The sequence below is a fragment of the Lagopus leucura genome, unplaced genomic scaffold (genome assembly GCF_019238085.1).
Source record: "Lagopus leucura isolate 7727_CA_CO unplaced genomic scaffold, USGS_WTPT01 Super-Scaffold_810, whole genome shotgun sequence".
In the NCBI taxonomy this organism is placed as follows: Eukaryota; Metazoa; Chordata; class Aves; order Galliformes; family Phasianidae; genus Lagopus; species Lagopus leucura.
The window spans coordinates 4,957,658-4,979,531 of record NW_024962261.1 but is presented as its reverse complement, the minus strand read 5'-3'; the positions used below and the strand labels follow the sequence as shown (position 1 = coordinate 4,979,531).

The 21,874-nt window shown below is 34.2% G+C and overlaps 1 protein-coding gene across 13 annotated transcripts in view; it reads left to right on the top strand.

Annotated features, from left to right (window-relative positions):
* MEF2C (myocyte enhancer factor 2C) overlaps positions 1-21,874 on the top strand; it is a 138,676-nt gene that overhangs the window by 21,973 nt on the left and 94,829 nt on the right. For 2 of the 13 annotated variants that reach the window (XM_042866161.1, XM_042866165.1), the window contains one exon: positions 94-187. The exons of 10 other annotated variants lie outside the window; for them this stretch is intronic. The gene's annotated coding sequence lies outside the window, so the exon portion shown is untranslated. Of the gene's footprint in view, positions 1-93; positions 188-20,777; positions 20,909-21,874 lie in introns of those variants that run through there. One more of the 13 variants, XM_042866167.1, reaches the window with a different exon arrangement.

Sequence of the window (21,874 nt, the reverse complement as noted above, 5' to 3'; positions counted from 1 at the left end):
GTGTGATGTGTTGCTAGCAACTGGAAATAATTTTAAATTATGCTCTAAAATATGTATTAATTGGAAAATAATATTCCATTTTTTTCTTAAAAGGAAACACGATTGAATAATTTGCAAGCTACCTAATTAAAGCAGAACTGCCTGTGAATACATATGTAGAAATGGATAATGTCTACCTCTGTCCTTGGTAGGTAGAAATCTGTGTATCTTCTCTGAGTAACAATAATCTAATCCCATCTATGGATCTGACACTTCTGTTTTTATTGTTGATGCTGCAATTAAAACAATTACTCATAGGACAGAAACAGTATTCTTTTACATTTTCTACTGGCATTCAAGTAGAAAGATGTGCTAATATTTCCATGATTTTTCCAAAACTCGATTTTGATAAAGCTAAATGAAGATCTATCTTAAGTACTAGTTCCTAAATCTCTGTTGAGGCAATTACATTTAGATCAGTTATGCTTTAAGTAGATATTCGTAACAATCCCAATACTGTATATTTTGTGGATAAGAAAAATAGTCCTCTTGGTGGCATTTTTAACTGATCAAGGATAATGTTTAATGGTTATAAGTATAATGCAAATCCTTAGGTGCAAAGAAAATCAGAGAAGTGATATTTTTGCACAGTATTTTAAAAATATTTGTTTGTTTTTTCCTGCTACCAATTCCCTTGAAAAACACTTCAGTCAATGCGCCATTTTTCAATGGAAGTATTTTTTTAACCTTTTTTTTTTTCCTGCCATTTAATATGAAGCAATATCTGATGTAGCAAAGCATGACATGAGAGATGTTCTAGTCTGTTTTGAAGAGTAGCACTCATCATGTATCTGGACAAGTGGTGATTTTCTGGTGCTGACTTCTGTTACAAGTCACTAAATGTCATCTGCAAAACAGTAGCGCTATGTTCTATCACATTTTTCTGTATGAGATTAAAGAGAGACCTGTCGTGAGACGATCACTTTTTTGACTACACCAAACAAAACATGAAATAGCCATCTCCAGTGCTATCTGATAAAAAGTAATATTGAGGTTGGACAGGAAGAAAGAATTTGTTCTCTCCTTTCACTCTACTGTTTTCCAGATGTGATCGGAAAGAGGAAGCTATTCTGCTAATGGATCAGAAGATTGCTCTGTAATTTAAACACCATTCTAAAAATAGAGCTTCCATGTTTGAGAGACAGAATTTCAAAATACAAGGTAGATATTTCTAAAAGACATCTTTAAGAACACAAGAAAGTCTGTAGACTTTTTTTTAGTTTTGTGAGATTTTCATGCTGATACTTGGGAAAGAAAAGAATGAGCAGTATTCTATTTTTATATGTTGTTTTAAATGTTTGTCTTAAATTCAGAAGAATTAAATAAATGTCCTGTATCATCTCTGTGAACTGAAAAGTTTTTGGATATATGGTGATCTAAACTAGATATCTAAAAATATGAAGTGACCATAATAAATTCTCTAGAATTGTCCAAATTTTAAATATGATTCTCAAATATAATAATCTGCACTGATACATGAAACCCATCGGTGATGATTTTCAAGAAAACCAGGAAGTGGAATCATTCGATATGAATTACAAAACATAATTAAAGGAGATTTTAAAAATATATTGTATATCTTGAACGTGTAATTCACCAATGCTTGTCCCTGAAATATGTGTATACTTTATCTCAGGCTACAGTAGCAAAACTTAGAAGTCTACAAAAAAAGTGCAGAAGCTGCTCAACAGCATAAAGTATACAGTTTAAGAAAGATTTAAGTGTAATTTTAAATACAGTTGTGAACTTTGTGCATGTCTGTTATGCAGTGTCTCAGTTCTCCAAGGGCAAGATAGTTGAAAGTATTCATTGAGATGCTCTAAAATTGATTCAAGATACCAGGATGTATCTAAATAGAGTAGGCAGGCCTAGAGCAACATAAAATAAAGGAATTTATTTTTTACATTGCTGTTTGGCCCATGTACTTCTGGACTTCACATCCCCAGATTAAGTCTGTAAGTTCTATTTAGTTAAGTTCTATTTAGTTCTATTTAAGTTAATTTAGTTAAGTTCTATTTAGTTAAGTCTATTAAGTTACTTTCACATCACAAAGTTAGGATTTGAGAAACTTGATTTCAGTTTCTTCCTATCCTCAATTTGGAGCTGTTCAAAGAAAATACAATTCTGTCTTTCTGTAAAGGTCCTTAATCAGTTGGCTTTGGAGTACTCAGTGAGAATGTTACTCTCAGTTTCCCAGTGTAAGGCATCCTGTTTTTGTATAGATAATTAAATATTCATCAAGTGGACTGAAGGACTGTAATTGAGTCATATTTCACTGGAATGCCATAGTTCGATAGCTACTGTGTTGATCTCTTGCACTCTTCTATCTCTTACTCAAAAACTCCTGTATTTCTGGCCTGTAATAGAGCTTAAAACTAGCTTAAACAACTAATTCCCATGCAGTGTTTCCTGTTGCTTTATCTGAAGTTTAATTTTACTTTGCAAAATACAATATAAGAAGAAAGCATTTTATATTTTTACATTCTTAAATGTACTCATCTAAGTATATGAAACTATTTTTATCAATACTTAACTTTTGGTCTTTCATATCTTTTAGTGGTCTTTTATTTTCATTTCAGTTTGTTTCTTGGGTGGAGATATAGAGCACCTGGCAAAGCTCTGAAATTTCAGATAGAAGCATGAAAAGATTCTTAAATATGAGGACAATTAACCTTATTTAAATAGCTAATTAACTGATTACAGGTTGTTTTAGACAGGAAGTACAGCTTCGGGGTGAGATAAATTACTCAGGGTATGTTAGAATGCTGTAATAAACCCTTATGAGGAAAAAAAAAAACAACCAAAAACAAAACAGTTCAAAAGTAGCCATTATTTGCCTGTTCTCAGTCATCTTCTGTGGAGTTTGGGTGGTCCTTTACAAAAGACCTTGTGGCCTAGAATACATGCCTCTTCAGCCAGTTTCTTGAACAGTTGATGTGACTGTTGAATATGTGGGTGTAAATCCAAACCTGACTTCCTGACCGCATTATTATGTTTGAGTGAATGAAGAAGAACAACAGCTCTGGCTAAAAGGTTGTGCTGGTACTCATTCTTGACTAGTATTTATCCAAGAGCTTGAAACAGCTTATGAATTGTAAAAGCATACTGTTTTTTCCTTTTCTTTACACTATAATTGGGAAATTCTGAATTCACAGATGCAAAGGTATTAATGTTCAATGTATTTAGCAGTAATACAGATGTAACAATATGTGAAAGTATGTTCTTACTCATGTATTACAGTGACTCCACTGATTTGACGACCCTCTAAAACTGCTTTATATTACTCATGCTCTTAATTAACATCCACCTCTTTTTCTCAGCTCCAGTTTGCCTTTTTTGCAATACTTATTAAAAACAAAAGAAACATCTGAATAGAACATTTCAAAAGATATTTTCTGTTCTGGACAAAACTTAAGAGAGTATGTAGAAATCTACCACTTCTTGGATCAAGAACATTACCAGCAATCTTAGTTTTCAAAGTCTCCTGTGTGGATTAAAGATTGTACATATGTGGCTGGCATTCATGTATTTTGAAATGAGGTGGAACATAAAAATGCATTGTAAACTATTCTAGATCCTCTCTGTGGCTTCACAAGTGTATGTTAGCTTCCCTCAGCTAGGGGCTAACTGTACTGATATATATGTGTTTTATAAATACCAAATTATTTCACTTCAGTACTGTAATTCTATAAAAATCAAACTATCAAGTAATCACTGAATATGAAATATATAATAGACTGAGACTGTTAGCCTCATGAGGCTTCCAGATGGTCTAAGCAGATAACTTGAGCTGCTTGGACTATTAGGTGCTATACTAATCTTTACTCAGCTGGCAGTCATATCTTACTCCTGATATTTAAAGTAAAACAGAAGGTAAAACAACAGTGTAAATTACCTTCACAGTAAAGAAATTGTTCCTCACATTCAGGTGCAACTTCCCATTTCATGGGAAGGTTCATGCCTGTCTGGGATCCTTTAAGTGTTTAGCTCTGCTTTCAAACAGAAGTACTATTATACCTAAAATTAGCAATAAATGTTCAACTTACTAGTACTCTAACATTAGGGCATTAGTGCACCTGACAAGTTACATCAGAAATCTCAGCTGTGCTATTGATGCTGCTAGCCTGGACACTTTCCAGTGTAACCTGCTGTAGGGAACTTGCTTTAGCAGGGGGTTGGACTCAGTGATCTCTGGAGGTCCCTTCCAATCCCTGTGATTCTGTGATTCTGTGATGTTCTAATTTTTAGGATGGCAGCATGGATTTAGGCAGTGTGGATTTAACTCCTTCTGGAAGCTATTTTAGATGACCATAAGGATTTCACTTTGCTGGTGCATTAACTCTGAGCCTGAAAAACGAGGATGGTATTACTGTGAGGTAAATTCTGTGAAAGCCAGATACTGTAGGAATGGTGGCCATACGAGTACCATGGGGCATCAACAAGATAATGCATGGTATAAATATGTAATTGTTTTTAGAAAGTTCTAGTCTAAAGGAAAACATAGTCTGCACCAGACTCATAGATAACTTCACTTTTGCTAGAGAGCCTATTTTAATTAAAGTTTAAAACTTTCTGTTTCTTTCTGTCCATTTTTCTTCTACTTCTTTAGTTGTTGTGCCAAGGTATCCATGTGTGTTTCTTCCACTGTCATCTGGCTCATTCCCAGCAGATGCACACAATCTGTTTTGCTGTCACTGACAGGGCTCAGTTTATGGAAAGAATGTGACAGAATACGCTGCTGTAGTGGCTTATACAGAATTCTCTTTTCTAAAAAGTAACTGAGAATAAATTCCTTCTTTTGTTTTTTTTTCCTATATTGTTCAGTCATAGGATTTTATCCAGGGTGCTTTGCATCAAGTTAAGTAGGGTATTTGTTTAATGTTAGCTTCTTTTTAATTCCTAGTTTGTAAAATACAGGTTTTTTTAGTAGTGTATATGGAATGTTATCACAGTAAGTCACCAGACCTGTCTGTGTTTTAAATGGTGGCAGTTATTCCTGCTTCTTCTGGAACATAATTTTTAGTTAGAAAGTTTTCTGATTTTTCTTTTAAATTCTGTATTCCAATTTATACGTATTGTTCAATGCCTAAAAACAAGGAGATGGAAATATAAGCACATATGAAAAATATAAATGTATATTGCATACAGGGGTATTTTTTTTTCTTGTGCAAAGTCTTTGCACAAGGAAGAGGTTGAGTAGCGGTTGGCTACATCTTAATAAGCAGCTTCTACCTCAAAGAATTAATGGCGAACAAATGAGGGTAAACTGAGAAGACAGAAGGAAAAGAAGTGTAAGTCTTTTTGCTTTCAGAAATGTCTTGCTGTTCTTCTCACTGTTCAGTAGGACAAGTCAGTGTGTTTATTAAACTTTAGGGAAGGTGTCTGACCCGTGTAATACCACTGATAATGTGATGGGTTGTTCCCTTTGTTTCTTCGTCAGTGAAGAATGAATCAACACCTCAAATTTAGTAAATATAACTTTGCCTTACCGATTTGTGTTCTACCTCCATTCATCTGAGGACAGGGATTACAGTAAATTCCACACTGGGCAACTAACGCTCCACCTGAGCTGCTAAAAAACTGTTAACATTAAATACGTATGGGCACACAGATGCTTATCGAAGAATATAGTTTGTTTTACAAGACAGTGTGCATGTAATCCTATTATTTACATCTTTAATGATCTAACTTCTGTTTTCAAATTGTGCTTTGTTCAGAGGGGCTGATCTCTCTGAGTTGTTAGTCTTTTTTTTTTTTTTTTTCCTAATAGATAAAAAATGAAAAGATTGTTCTTCAGCACTGGAAATCTCCATTAATTCCCAAAATCGAAGATTCATTTAATGAGTTTAGTGGCTGCACTGCCTTTTATATACCTGTGTACATACAGTGACATAAATCAAAAGTATTGAGAGAAATTTTATCTGTATTCTTCAGGACATATTTTTAAACACTATTCGTGTGGAAGTGTGATTTTATATGCTTAAAGTTCTGAATTTGAACTTTCATTTCTTTGTTTTTGAATTAATTTCATGTTCTTGATAGGGTATATATGTTAAAAAGGCAGTGTACAGTGGGAGACTGCCATGTTAGCTAGGCGTGTGGTTTCTATAAAATGACTTCCTGTGATCATGTACATATATTTATGTATATGTACATATGTATATATGTATATGTATATATATATATTTATACATGTGTGCTTTATATACAAATAATATATGGTTTTTAAACCATAAATGCATGCTTCTGGGTATGCCTTAGAATGTAAATAAAACTGTCAAAATGTCTCTTCACAGTTAGACCTCATAAAAATAATCAGTCTGTAAACACGTGGTGCTCTTTACTCACATGTATAAAATAAAACTCTTCTGTTGTTGTTCTAGACTTACACTCCTTCCGTATTACGGTTTAGAAATATGGTGTTTTTTTAGTGATTTTTTTTTCTTTTGTGTGTGCTTTTATATTTGTATGTGTATCCCAGTGTGGGAATTGTATACATATATATATATACTAAAAATGTTTTTTACAGGTTATGTTAAAAGATGAATGTAATCTCCAGTTTCCATTATTCTTAGTATTATTTTTTGTTACATGCGAAATCTTTCTAGAGTTTCTGCAAATAATAATGACTTTTCAAATGAGACCTAAAATTTGAAGCAAAAGGAATCATTAATAAATTTATGTCCACTTGATAAATATTTTTGATTGCTCAGTTATCATATAAAGTGTAAAAAGAAGGCTAAGAGGAATTAGGGTCCTCAGATGATTTCTCATGCTAGATTTCTAGGCTGCTAATTCAACTCTTGAATTTCTAATTCAAGAAATACTCATTTTTAGTACTTAGCTATTACACTTTTAAGACCAAGATTACAGCATGGTAGCTTGGCCTATATAAAATGGAAAGGAAAATTTATTATATTTCTAAACAGATTTTATATCCTGATATGTCACTAGAGTCTATACTTTCATGAAGCAGCAGGAAAAAAAGGCCAAAAACCAAATGAAAAACTATAATATCCTCTGATTATGTCAGTCTGCATTTGTCTGGTGTTTTCTAAAGCATATTTTTAAAGGCATACTAATTATACTTCTCTCAAACAAAGAAGCAAAAAACAAACAAACAAAAAAAAAAAATTACAAACTGAAATACAGTTCAGAATAGCAGTACTTTCCCTTTTGATCTAAATGCTAAGTCCAAAATTTCAAAACTGTTTACTTGGACCTTCTTGATCCTACTTGGAACCTGACATGGTAAAAAAAAAAAAGTCATTAAATTTATACACATCTAGATTGGACAAATCAAATGGTAAATTCTAAATCAAGAATACTTACTGCACAGACCTCTCTTCCATCAGTTTCAGAACATTTCGGACATCACTGCTGATCTTACATATAGGTATATGTAGATATGTCACAATTGAGAAGATATAAAGACCTTACTGTTTCCTTCTCATTTTATACATAGCTGATAATTTCCATCTTCAATAGAACATCCACAAGAACAACTGATCAGGTGATTAGCAGAAAAAAAAAATTTGGCTGAGATCTCCTTTTCCATACTAGCATAGAGCAGAGCACTTAGCTTTATATTTCCCTTTCTTTTATCTATATTGAACATGGAATAATATTTTCACTCTCCCTGTGGCATTTAGGGAGTAAATATTGATAGACACTCTAGTGGTAAGGTGAGGATATCTGTATAAACAGCTATATAGTATAAGTTGGCAAGTCCTATACATTTAAATTTATTTTTTTAAGACTGTTAACAGTAGCATCTAAAGAACTAAAAAATTGTCTAAAAGGGATTGGTTTGTTGTATGATTATACACTGGAGAATTTAGGTAAAATAAACAGTGAAAAACTTACACTTTCTTGCTATTTACAAAGTTTGAACGGCATGGGCTTTTTGAGTTGAAAATACTTTCCTGTGCCTTGCCACTAGCCTGTTTCCAATGAGGGAACAACACTCTGTGTTGGTATGATGCAATTTTTTTTATTTTTTTTTTTCTGTATCAGCCTAGATAGAAATCTTTCATGAGCAGAAGTAGCCTGTTTTTTGTGATGTGAGCTGGTGTCATCAATGTATTTCATGTATGTAGCACATGCTTAAATGTACGTACTAAAAGATTGGATATCTTGGGCCAGTGCTGCCCCTAGTGAAGTTGCTGTTTGTTCAGGAAACTGACTCCTTTTGAAAAGAATTGTATCTTTTTTTTTTTTTTTTTTTTTTTTTGTCTGTTTGCCCAGGGATATGAGACCAGCATATTACTCAAGAGTATGTTACAGTTATCCATAATGTAACAGAGACAGGGAATTTCTGTTTAGGGTCAGAGTTGACGTCTCTCTTCTAACAGCTCTCAGATTTGGAGGTTATGTGGCATCTACACTCCACTTGCCTAAGTCTTCTAAGTAGAAGCTGAACATGTTTATAGAATATAGTAGATACCTCACAATGTTTCATTTTGAATCTGATCACTACATTCAGCAAACAAGAATGTCAGTAACCAGTTATCTGGATATTTCTATTATGGTTTTCCATTTATCTTACAATTTTTTCTTTGCAAAAATACAGACATTATTTTGATTATGAACACTTTTTGAATAAAAATGTATTTTGCAATGTACTGTTCATAGTATTCAGAAAAATTAACCCTTCAGTGTTAGGATGGCTACAGATAAATCAGACCTTTGGTAGTACCACTTCTTAAGTTATCTTGAAAGATAAGTTTGATTAGAGCTAATACTATGTTAACATTTTTTGAAATTGGCAAAGTTATTAAGCTTTCAAATATATGATCTCAATAACTGTTCCAAATTTTTGCTCGTTAGCTAAAGAATGTGAAAATAGGAACAGACAGAAAGCTATGTTGTTTCCAATGTCTTACAATTCTGTTTAAGTTTGTTTGAAAACTGAACAGTTAAAATATGAAATGTAAGCAGCAGAAACATAACATGAATTACAGCTCTGTATGCAGTTTCCTTCTGTACAGAAAGTATCCATATGATTGAACAAAATGGAAACTCTCTAGTATTTTGCATTAGAATTAGCAATATACATTGCAATTCACAGTGTAGACCTACCGCATGTTTCTGTGACAAGATATTGGTATGAGACATCATTCTAGTTCTGTAAGTGCACAAAAACTGTTATTCTTGAAGTGATTTCGGTAACTTCCATCCCAAGTAAAGTGATGCTTAGGCATGCCACTGCAAGCAGCAAAAGATCTTGCCATTATGTTGAACAAGGTATTCAATGTATCTCTGGAGCTGAAAAGAGTTAATTCCAGAAGGCAAAACAGGTGCTAAAGAAACTTCTCAGCTTATCTCTTGACAGCAAGATAACATTCAAATCTTCAGTTTGCTCAAATTTGATGTTGTATACCCAGGACAGGCAAGGCAGAAAGAGTTTTTCCTCTCTTGCATTTAGAGCATACTTTCTATGAGCAGAATCTGCCTCATGGGCAGAAAGATTGTGCACTATTTATGTTAAAAACAAAAAACAAAACTATAAAGCAGCAACCTGATATTTCAGACTGTGTCATCAGAAAGATTTTGTCTGTAACTGCTTGCACTTAGAACTGCTGCATGCAGTAGCTTCTCAGTAAGTCAGGAAACAGTTATGTGTTCAGCTATTTCAGCATTATATTAAGCTAATGTTTTCCTTCCTTAAGTACTCACTGTTACATAATGCTACTGGAGAATCTGCTCATAAAATTGAAAAAGGCTCAGATAGTTTAAACACACTAATTTGAGAGACCTATTCTGTAATGCAGCAACTCCTGGTGACTGTGGAAGGTCGCTGTCTGAATGATTAGATATTGCCTAGTGTTGGTTTCTTTGCCTAAATTCTTAAGTCATATGTATGTATAAATAGAGTCTTACAATCTATATTTTGAATTGTTGAGCCTCATTTCTCCTCCTAAGCTGAACTGATGGCTGCACTGTCATCAATGAAATTATCTCCTGAAGCTTTAATGTCCTTTTACGGAAGCTGTATTAGCACAAGAGAAACTGTTCTGTGTCAGAATATTCACCAAATATGTACAGTGAATTTCCTGACATCATGAAGTGCCAGATGAATAGCATGAAGTACAGAACATTAAGGAAAATGTCTAATTCAATGCTACAACCTCAGAGCGGAAAGTTTCTTCCTGTTTGTGTCAAGCCCATATAAAGATCTTTGTTATGAGTGTAATTTGTAGGTTCTGCATACAAAGCTGCTAAATAAGAGTTTGAGTTTTAGGGGACACTAAAACTAAAAGTTTTAGGGTAATCTGGGTGAATTGTGTGTTATGTGAAAGTAAACCACCATATATTTTTCCCCAGGGCTTCTGTAGACCTGCTGCATAACTTACGCAAGTCTGTTCAAAAATTCCACCTTTTGCTAAAAAACTTCACTAGTTTTTGAAAACTCACTAGTTTCTGTGAGTCAGAAGCAAGAAGTGAAAAGTGGGGAGTGAAAACATTGATTTTATTATATATGTTATCTTATAATCAGTATACTATTTTCAGATACTTCTGAAAAAAATAACACTTGTCACTTGAGAGCTGCAGCTGTTAGTCTGTTGAGACATAGAGGAATGGGGCATATATTGAATTATTCATGAAGGCTACTGCTGTAGTTGACAGAAGTTCATCAGCTAATTCCCCCACTCCGTTCTGAACTTTCTTTTAAATACAGTCAGGCTGTAGGGGTACAAGCTGTTACTTTTAATAATCATGCTACTAGAAATTTCCTTTACTGTGTATATCACATAAGATTGCTCCTCTAAAAAAGTTATTTACTGCACACTGAGGGGCCAAGAAATGTTCAATATTGAATACTTTAATTCACAGATAATAGAAATAATTGTATATGTTTTCATGATGTAGCTGTTTAAGAAATGTATAAGAAATTTTAAGTAGTGATGTTTTGCAATTGGATGAACTGAAAACAAGTTAATAAAAATATAAATATTTAATATTTTTATGGTTTAAGATGACAAGCTACTACTTCCATCACATTTTTTTTTCACTTATAGGCCAAGTCAAAGTGCACAAATGCAAAGAGCTCTGTACATATGTGAGGAAATCAAATACTTTGTTTTCCAAATGCTAAGCCTGCATTAGCCGACTATTTTGTCGTGCAGAATATCAGATTAGTGGGAACACTTTATGGCTCTTCAGCCCAGAACCGAAGTTTAAGTTTAGCTTGCTGAGTCCATACAACATGCTTGTAGTGAGTACTGGTGGAATTCAAATATTGAAGACTCTGACCCGCTTCTAGTGACTTATCTCTCTCACCAGGGTCTCCGCAAGTGTACCTCTGTTTTCTTGCAGACAGGATTGCCAGCTACCTCTGTCCTATCCACTGTGAAAATGCAATTCTTACAAGCATGTATTTGTCGTCTTTGGGAGGCTGTTCTCTATTCTTACCTGTTGTTACAAGCTGAAGGAGTTTGAATGTGGTAGGAAATTGTAGTAAACTTTCTGATGTCCATTTTGTTCCCCTCTCCCCCATGGAGATTTCTGCAGTGAATAAGATTGAAAAATGTCTTTTTACTGGTGTGCTTGGTACAGACAGTGCCCTCATTTATCCTGTGAATACCTCATAGCAGCAGCACATACCCACTTGATGGAGAGGATTATTGTAATTCCTTCCTAGAATGGTTTCTAGCAGCTCAGCTCTGTCACTTCCAGCCTGCTCAGAATGCAGTGACACACTCCCATACTGTCTTGAGCAAATGTCCCGGTTACAGCTGGGACAGAGTTAATTTTCTTTATAGTGTCTGATATGATGCTATGTTTTGGCTTTAGGAGAAGAACAGTGTTGATAAAATACTAATGTTTCAGTGTTTGCTGAGCAGTGGTGCACAGAGTGAAGGATGTTTCAGCTTGTACTGCCCTGACAGCAAGGGGGATGGGGGACAAGGGGATGTGAGGAGACACAGCCAAGACAGCTGAGCTAAACTGTCCAATACTATATGAAATCACGTGGAAAAAAAACTTGAAAAATTGAGCAGAGTTGGCTGGGGGGCAGCTGCTGCTTGGGCACTGGCTTGGCATTGGTCAGTGAACGGTGAGCAATTGTGCTGTGCATCACTTGTTTTGTAAATATATTATTAACATTGCTGTTACTATTTTCTTTTTCTGTTTTAGAAAATAGTTTTTATTTCAACTAACAAATTCTGCTTTGTTGGGTTGTTTTCAATTCTCTTTCCAACCCCAGTGAGAGGGGGGGAATGAAAAAACGAATGTGTGGTGCTGAGCTGCTGCTGGCTTAAACCGCAGCAGCAAATACGATCATCCTCTTGTACCTCAACTCATCTGTTTTGTCTGCTGTGAGGCACTAGTTTGATTTTAAAGTTTGCACTCTTAGTTTTGAAATTCTTAATGGTTTAGATCTTGGCTATTTTCAAGAACTCCTCCACAAATATCATCTTGACAGATATCACCACCCCCATAGCACATTTTAGGAATCTCAGCATCACAACTTAGGTTGGCAAGTTATGTCCTTTCCTGTGATAGGCCTTCAGTAAAGGAACTCCCCCAGGAAATCTGTCTTGAACCACATATACTTGTTACAAAACATTAAAATTAAATATAAAATTTGGCTATTTATTTTTTCTCTATTACTATTATTATTTAGCGTAATTCCTATTAAAACCATATTTATTATGATCACTCTCAGTATTTCATGTTAAAGCTCTAAATTGAACAGTTGATTTCCTTATTTCTAGAGTAACCTCAGAATGTTAATGATTGAGTGTGGGAAGAATTTTTAAAAATTGGAATGTACGTTATTGATCGTGACTTTGTAATGATGAGTTCAGTGTTGTATAATAAGGCTACAAGTTTTTCATTATTAATACAAAATGTGTCAATACAGGCTAACTAAATTGGAAATGTGGGCCATTTATGAATTTAATAACAAGAACAACAAAAGAATGTATGAGTATTTACTCCTTTTCCTTTCAAGGAATTATTCATTTCTTCTTTTTACTATGCAGTCTGATGTCCTAGGATTCAGCTCTAGCTTCAGATGGAAAGCAACCCTCTTCTTTGTCTTGCTGCTTCTGTTATAATCACTATATTTTTTGTGAGATCCTACGGCTATATTTATAAGGTAATGAAGAAAGTCTATGTTTAGAGAAACTTAGACTAGATGCCAAAAGGTGATGGCTTCAATGAGATCAGACAGATCCCACATTTGTGGCCAGTCATGAAGTATTTTGTGCAATATGAAAGGCTTTTTTCTGAGGTACTCAATGATTTCAGATCAACCATTACATGTGCACTTAATTTTAGGTATAGAAACAGTTCTGCAGCCTTCACTGAACTATTCAAGTGTTTCAAATTAGGCATATATGTTCATGCTTGTGGGTTTGGGGCTAGAAGCCATAATACTGCAGAGACTTACACATTTGTTCATGTTTACTATTTTTGGAAGTTGACCAGTGTCACAATTGCTTTCATCATATAAAACACCACTCTTTCAGCTTTCAAACGATTGTACGATGTGCTTATAAACTATACAAGATCCTCTGAATTTTAAACTGTTCTGTGGATGGAATTTACTTTAACAGTTTGATTAGATTATCAGAATTCAAAACATTTTTATAGCAATATAAGATGTATATTATTACAAAGTGCAAGCTATTCTTAAGAGAAAGGAAAATAAAATTTGGGGTGTTTTATTTGTTTATTTTCTTTGCGTTTTTTTTTTTTTTTTCTAATTTTTTTGTTTGTTTGTTTGTTTTTGTTAAATCAAGATTTACAAATAAGTAGTTTCCAGAAAAAAAAGAAATGGTGGCAGTTGACATGCATACCTGAACGCTCACTTGTTTATAGGTAGATCTTTCAAAATCTATCTTCAATAAAACCCATGCATTCTTCAAAGTCAGCTAAGTAGATTTGTTTTTTACTTCCCTTTTCCCTGTTATTTTTAATAGTTTACAATGGGTTATATTCAGAGAATTCTAAGGAAAGTTTTTAGCCTAATAATTCTTAAAATAACATGAAAATATTGCACTTTGTCAGATTGGGAATTTACAAATCATTATTATTGAATAGTCTTTAGAGTAATTTAGCCTTACTCATGAAGTCTTGAACAAGAACTCCTGCAGAATGTAATATTTTTTAATAGCACAGATTCCTATGAGCAAATATGATTGTGGCGTTATGGAATGCTGCTTGTTGTTTTGCTTTATGATTTACTCTCCCTAGATACAAAGAGATGTGTTAATCTATTTTTATCCAAAGTACGAAAATAGATCTGTTATACTGTTTATGTGTTAAATATCAAATATAACATACTACTTGTTCTTAGTCATGTTATTCCTGGTGCTTACCTGGAACAGTAAGGATATTGATCAACTACAGGTACAGACATGTTGCACATTTTACAAAACATTACTAAATAATGCATTATTCTGTTTCAGACTTTTTCCTGTGGTAAATCAAAATCGTAAGATTGCTATATTGAATAACAGATAACGCAATAGCTGCAATGCTATTTGCAAATACATACTAGAAATACACTCACAGTGAGCTGAATTAATATTACCATTAAAGAATGACATTATTTTATATTATTTTTCCTCTTGATTGAATGCTTAGGATACTGTTCTTGAGGGATTTATGCCCTACATATGTCTGAATTTATACAGCTAAGAAATGTGTCAGAAAGCAACTTTTCTATCTAAATTGAGGGAAAATGTTATTCACCTGTGTTCTTGGCTTGCAATTAGAAACTAGTTGTTTTGCAGTACATAAGGGAGAATGAAGGCAACTTAGCTTGCTTGTCTAGCATTTGCAGTCCATGTCTGATAACGTAGACTGACCTTGGCATTTGCACAGGTAATAGCCGTGTAAGGATGAACTAACTGTTCTTGGAAGAAAAAAAAGAAAAAAAATAAAAAAAAAGCTTTTCCTTAAGCAGAGCAAAACCTCTTTTCTTTTTCCTCTTGAACAAATGTATTTAAACAAAGTTCTGTTCAGGACCTTCAATTCCCTGTTTCTCATTTGATCTGTCTCAGTTCTTTGTGTAGTACACTGAGGCTCGATGGAGTGCATAAGTCAAGGTAACTTCTGGAGTCTTTTTCTATCGTTAATTTTGACAAATTCACGTAGTGTTCTTTTGTAATCCAAAGCTGAAATATTACACATGAATGAATAGGACTGGAGAAGGGGAGTATATTTTTTTGGACCACTGACAAGAGCTAAAATTATTAACTTTCCTCAGTCACTAAAGGAGATACTCTACTGCAAACAGACAAGGTAGAAGCAAAAGGAGAGATGCCAAGGGCGTTACCGTATGTTCACGTACTGAGACAGGACACTAGATAAGTGAGATGGCTGATCAAATCAGAGCTTTTCTCTATTACTTGAGTATTGGTGTGTCAAATTCTAATGGAGGCTTTATCTCCTTAGGACACTGCATGTAACATTCATTTATAATGCGGTTGTTCTTAAAAACATATACAAAAGTTGTGAAGTCATTACACATTTAGAGGGTTTTCCTGTTCCGTTCAAAGCAAATTTCAAGCAGCTAAAGCATATAACTTTTACGGATGGCGAAAGGGAAACAAGATACATGTATGAGGATGCAAGAAGTCAGAACAGAGATTTCAAGCTATAATCTAATTGAGGGAAGCTGATTTATAATTTCAGATTTAATCACTCATAAGCAGTGTTAGTAAAAGTGAACTGAAGTTCTATAATTGATTTTCTGAAGGACTGTTCTACAGCATAGATCTTTGAAAATCAGGTTAGATTTACTGAAGGGTGTGTGGACAAAATGTTATACCACAGCATTACACAGATCTTCAGATACAGGGAATACATTGTCATTCTTAAAAAATGAACTAGGATTTCTTTCATTATTATCTAGCTGGCAGAAGAGAGGAAGAGTGTAGAGCCAAATTACTTATTGTTAGTGATCACTATTGCCTGAACAGAAAAGAATTAAAAGAAGTCATAAGTGTATAGCATTACTGAGATTGACAACTGTTTCTGCACAATGCACATATTAACCCTTTGCATTTCTTGGTTTCAGAAAGCACATGACCTGTAAGACTACCACTTAGATAAACACCCCACAGCCATGACGCTGGGCCCATTTTCTGCAGTAAAAAGAATAAGCTATGTAGTTGGTCAAAAACAATGTTACAGTTTATTTTAATATTCATCCTGAGAAAGGATTAAATTTATCATGGTTATTAAAAAAAATAATAATCTCACAGTAGGCATTGATATACGTAATAATAATATTCTTAGTGTGTAGCAAGTGTGTTGTGTCATATTTTTCAGTGTCCTTTTCTTAGTGAAAATAGGCCCCAGTTATATGCTGCTTACACCTAACTTTCAGTCTCTCAGTATCCTACACTGACTTTTACCACCAGGTGATAAATTCCGTGCAAATTCCCTGCAAAAAAACAGTTGAAATATGGTCAAAATTAGGGGAAAAACTCCTTGAAAACATAAGTAAAAATACCACTGTGTTACTCTCTGAAATTTAACAGCAAACTGAAATATAAAGTATACTTCTTGGATTTAATTATAAATTATTTTATATGTAAATGATTCTTGTAGACTATAGTTTGGAAAATGTACAATTTTTATTTTTTTTAACTATAGTCTATAATTTTATGTTTAATAACACCTTGGTGGTAGCAAACATTAAGCAGTCTACTCCAAGTCATTGCTGCCATTTGACAAAATAGATTGAGGTTCCGCCTTGGAAACAGGGTTTGCCCTTGGAACTGTTCTAAACAGAGTATTGAGAAACTCAAGCTTGTGTCACAGCACCATTTTTATCTTGACTTTTTTTTTCTTTTTTTTTAATGTATTTGAAAGATGGTTTAATTTGATCAGCCAGAGAAGGTGACACAGTAAAATACATTCTGTTTTACAATTTAAAGGCTGAGGGTTCTTATTTTAATTTGGCTCAGTAGAAGGAAATCAGAGCATATGCTGCCATTTTTCCTCAGATTAGTCTCAGATAATCTCAACTTCTTTTCCAGATGGAAGTTCTTATTTCTGATCGATGTATCTGATCCGGAATTAACCTTGGGCATTTTTGAGTACATTCTATCTTTCAGTTCAATTACAAACAGAATTTTACCTCATCCAAAGCTGATGGTCTCATGTTTTGTTATGCAGACATTTAAATGCAGAAGAAGCTTCTTGTCTTATTCAAAGTTGTTCATTACATTACAACTATTGCCAAATAATTGTTCTTTGGCCTGACTTTAGGCTAAAGATTGCTAAGTCAAAATTTAAGGAACTGTTCAGTTACTGATGGCTAATATTCTCTCTCATTTAAACTTAATTCCTGATATTTTCCCTCCATTTCTGTGTCACTTGTATTCCCTTATGCAGATTTCCTTATTGTGACATGTAATTGAGAGGATCAAATAAGTGTTCGGTTTTGCTTTTTAGTTTTAAAACCCAAAAGAACAAAAGCTATTATTTCAAGCACTTCTTGATTGAACCTCTTCTCAAGTGGACTACTGAGTTGTACCTCATGTCTGATTTATTTCTTTATGTGTGTAACATACAATAACAATTTTGTGCTTTTGAAATGGCGGTATGACTGACAAGTAGACAAGCAAATGTCATACCCACTGAAATTTGCCTCACTTCAGTAAGAAGCTATTCATACTTCAAAGAAATTTTCTTTTAAGTATTTTTGAAATTGAAAAAAAAACTGAATAAAAACTGGTTTTTAGAAATATGATTTTTTTCAACCTATAAACCTATAGACAATACCTAAATCACCTCATCCCCATTCACTGGCAAGAGATAATATCTCTACACCAAGAATAGCTGTAGTGTGCTTGACAGACTAATGTTAGGAAAAAGTACTTATTAACACCAATTTTAGAAGTGCCTTCAACTCTATCATATAATATGATATTATAGTATACCTATCACACAGTAACTAGATTAGTTGCTCTATGATTGTGAAATCTTCTGTTAAAATTTATTGAATGAAAAATTGATAATAGTTTCTTAGCATATGTATTTGGTCTCTGTTTGGTCTCTCCATCTCAAAAGAGTAGAGAGAAATTGGATTTCACCTAAGAAGACGTTATAAGTTGGTAGATTGTTTTTAATGGTATACAATTCAGAAACCTCCATCTGTGTCAAACTGTAAGCATATTTAGGAAGAAAAAGTCTTGTTCCTGTCTGTTTCCATTGCAGAAGTGTGTGTGGAGATCTTATGTCAAGTCAGCTTTACACAGTGCGTTTCTCTTGTTAACACATTCTTATAATAGTATATTAATATAAATCTGTTTTCATTGAAACCATCAATCCCTGTTTCTGAGAAATTGATCTGGAATTCTTGTAAAAAAATATATTTTCCGGTAAATCTCACTGGTCCATTTACTTGCAATCAACCTTCTTCCTGCAATTGGAATTTTACTATTCTAATCATTTTCTAAAAAATAGTGAGATTGGACATTGCCGGGTTGGCTGGAAACTGTGGTTTTGATTCGCAAAGAAGTAAAATTTTTGCCATAAAATGTAATCATTGTCCTAACCTTACTAAAAATTAAATTAATTAGATGCTGCAGAAAAAAAAAAAAAATAAATAAAAATCAAATTCCCTCAATTCTGGTTGAAAATATTACCAGTAGGACTATTTTTCATAAGATATTTCTTTTCATCAAAATGTTTAGGATGGGGGATTTAAAAATGTTATACATCAAAACTGGTTTCCAGTCAGAAAATTGGCCTCATAAAATAAATTTTTAAAATGCTGTATAAAGAAGGGTCTCCACACTGGGGATATTTTTATGATTTACATCTTGGACTGAGTTGCGATTGAATTGTGCCCACTAGTTTCATCTGTTATACTCTGTATGCAAACTAATGCATTGAAGCATATTGCCTGTAACAGCTTATATATGAAAATTTGTTTCTGCTATGACGATAAAAGCTGATTTTAATGAAATGAGGCTGTTCTTATCTGTCTGCTATGTCTATATAAACAGATGATTTTTAAGAAAAGATTAACAGTTAAGTTTGGTTTATTCAGATAGCATTCAAGAATTTCAAGTACAAAGGCCACTCCATAAGTATTGCCTCCTACTTTATGATGCTGGCCCATAATATCAGAAGCAAATGTTGGTGGGATGGCAGTAAAGGTTGAACCTTCCTGATGGTAACCCATTACATGTTGTTGCTATGTGACACATGGTAGTATAGGAGCTGTCTGATAGAATGGCATCTGACACAGATGTAAATATGAAGCAAAGAAGTAAAACTGAGTTTCTCCACGCATACAAAATGGCATCCACTGATATTCGTTGACACTTGTTGAACATTTACGGAGACCAAATGGGATGTCAACACAATGAGGCAGCAGGTGGTGTGTTTCAGCAGTGTGAAACACTGCGTGTGGGTCACCTTCACTGGCGCAGACTGTTGGAAGCACAGCATACTGGCTCTTGTTCACAGCTGGTGAAATGCACAGCTAATTGTGGTGAGTGATGGAAAAAGAATGTTTTGTAGTTCAGAATATGATCCATCACATAGTGGTATTGTAATCTTTGTAACTGTTGCAGTTTCTATGGAAATAAATAGGAGGCATTATTTTCATGGCAACCTATATACTGTCTTTTAGATTTTCACTGTTTTCTTTCATGGTATTGCAGTAATGCACAAGATGCTATTTCCAAAAGTTCCATTTTACAATGAATTATATGTGAAAAGAAATGTAGATATTAATTTCACTGCTTTTTCAGTGTAAAATTGTCATATGGTGACTAATCCCTGTTGGTGTGAAAGGATATTCTTGTAAGTATTTTTCATCTTTATTTTTCCAGAAAAGGTTGTAAGGAAGAAAAACTTCTATCATTTCAGACTTGACAATGTTCCTATTAATAAAAATATTTGATAATTGTGTAGTACAAAATCGGCCTCATTGCAACTCATTGAAAGCAAAATACAAGCAATCAACATGGTCAGTGTACTTGAATCTGAAAGCAAAGCCATAAATAATTACTACTGCTTGTCACAGAACAAAACATTACCAAATATTTATAAACCAAAAAGAAGAAAATGCCTTGTACATGTGCATTATAATTTATGTTAGAAGAAAAGTGACAATAATAATAATAATAATAACTCCATCAGAGATTGAATTTGGTCAGGGCATTAGACATAATTCATTTTATAAAGGTTATCATGAAATCTTTAATTTTCTTAGTGATCAAAATCTTTGTTCTGCAGTTAACTTGAAATGTTCTTTTTTGGTTAGCCTTCAAAACACCATTGGCTTCAAACTGTCTCACTTTATGCATAAGCTGTACATGTGTGGAGGTCTTTCATTTAGGTACAGTTAAATATGTGACAGCACAGTAATTGCTTGATGTTCTGTTTACGACTGGAGGCTCATTATTTTGCCTGTTACTTTCTGTACTATAGAAACTTGTAAGGTAAAACTTCACCTATCCTAAAGGGCACACATTACATAAATCTGACCCCGCTTGACACTGATTCACTTGTGAGAATCAACAGGACCACAGCACGTGCTAGTTTGACTGCAGGGACTCAGGAAAGTGTCTTTTTCATTAACCAGGGTGACCATATGTCACACAGGTTAAGAGCAGTTGACACCTGTTTAATTGAGGGTGACAGGTCTTTAAAAAGATGAACATCTAATCTCACCTTCCTAGGTGGCACAAGAGCATGACACTGACTTGCAAGCTGTGAAAATAGGGGCAAATATTGCTATTCTTCTGTATGCAGATCTGTCATGATACAGAATGTGCTTTGTCTGCGGCAGATGCAAAGCCTTCTCCATTTCCGACAACGCTTTTTGGTCTGCTCTATGTAGTGTTGAACTCCCTGCTCACGTTTCTCATCTGCTTTTTGTCAGGTAAGCCAGCTTAAGCAGGGTGGCCTGTGGTCCTAGAGGCCTGCACTTGAAATCCTTCTAACTTGTCCAAATCCTTCTGATCATGCCTACTCTGGTTGTGATGACAGTTGTCATGTTCATCCTACTTCTTCACTGATGAAGGGAAATGAGTGATGCACAGACTTATCTAATGCAGAAGAATGTAGGATCTCATGCATTTTTTCATCTTGAAAGGTGTTGTGCTGAAGGACTGTCAAATAGCAGACTTTATACACCTGAATCGAGACCACAATTTCTTGCATGTGCCTTGTCATTAGCTATTTCTGCAGAACCAATCAGCAGTGACATTTCCAGAAACAAGTTCAGATGGATTTGCGACAGGCTCTATTTATCCCTGCAAGACGTTTCAGCAGGAGTTACTAATGCATGGCACTCATCTAAAGAAACTGCTCTGGAAACTGGAACAAATTATCTGGGAATCTAGCATCAGTGGATCAACAGACAACAAAATAAATATAAAGATTTTGGCCTAAAAAACAGTCCTTAAACCACACTAATCTTAAAATACAGCAAGAGAGTTGCTTCCATCTACTGGAGCCAAGAAAAAAAAAAATGACAACTGAGCAGCAAGCTCCTTTAACACGGGCTATAAATAAGATTGCTCTTGTGTCAGGCTGCTGGTGTTCAAAGGTAAATCCATGAGTTGGTATGAGAAATGCTGAATGATTAAAATGGCTTTAAAGTATCCCCTAAAGTTTTAAATAACGTAGAAATTTTAACAGACAAAATTGTAGTTGCTATCAAGGTTCCTATTTATACTAAAATATTGGCTGTGCTAGTCTCATGCAAAACTCTAGAACAAAACCTTCAATCAGCCACTGCTGATCTCTAACTAGTGTACAGGTCTGACACTTGTGTATTAAAAGGGCTCTACGAAATCCCTTCCTTCCTTCCTTCCTTCCTTCCTTCCTTCCTTCCTTCCTTCCT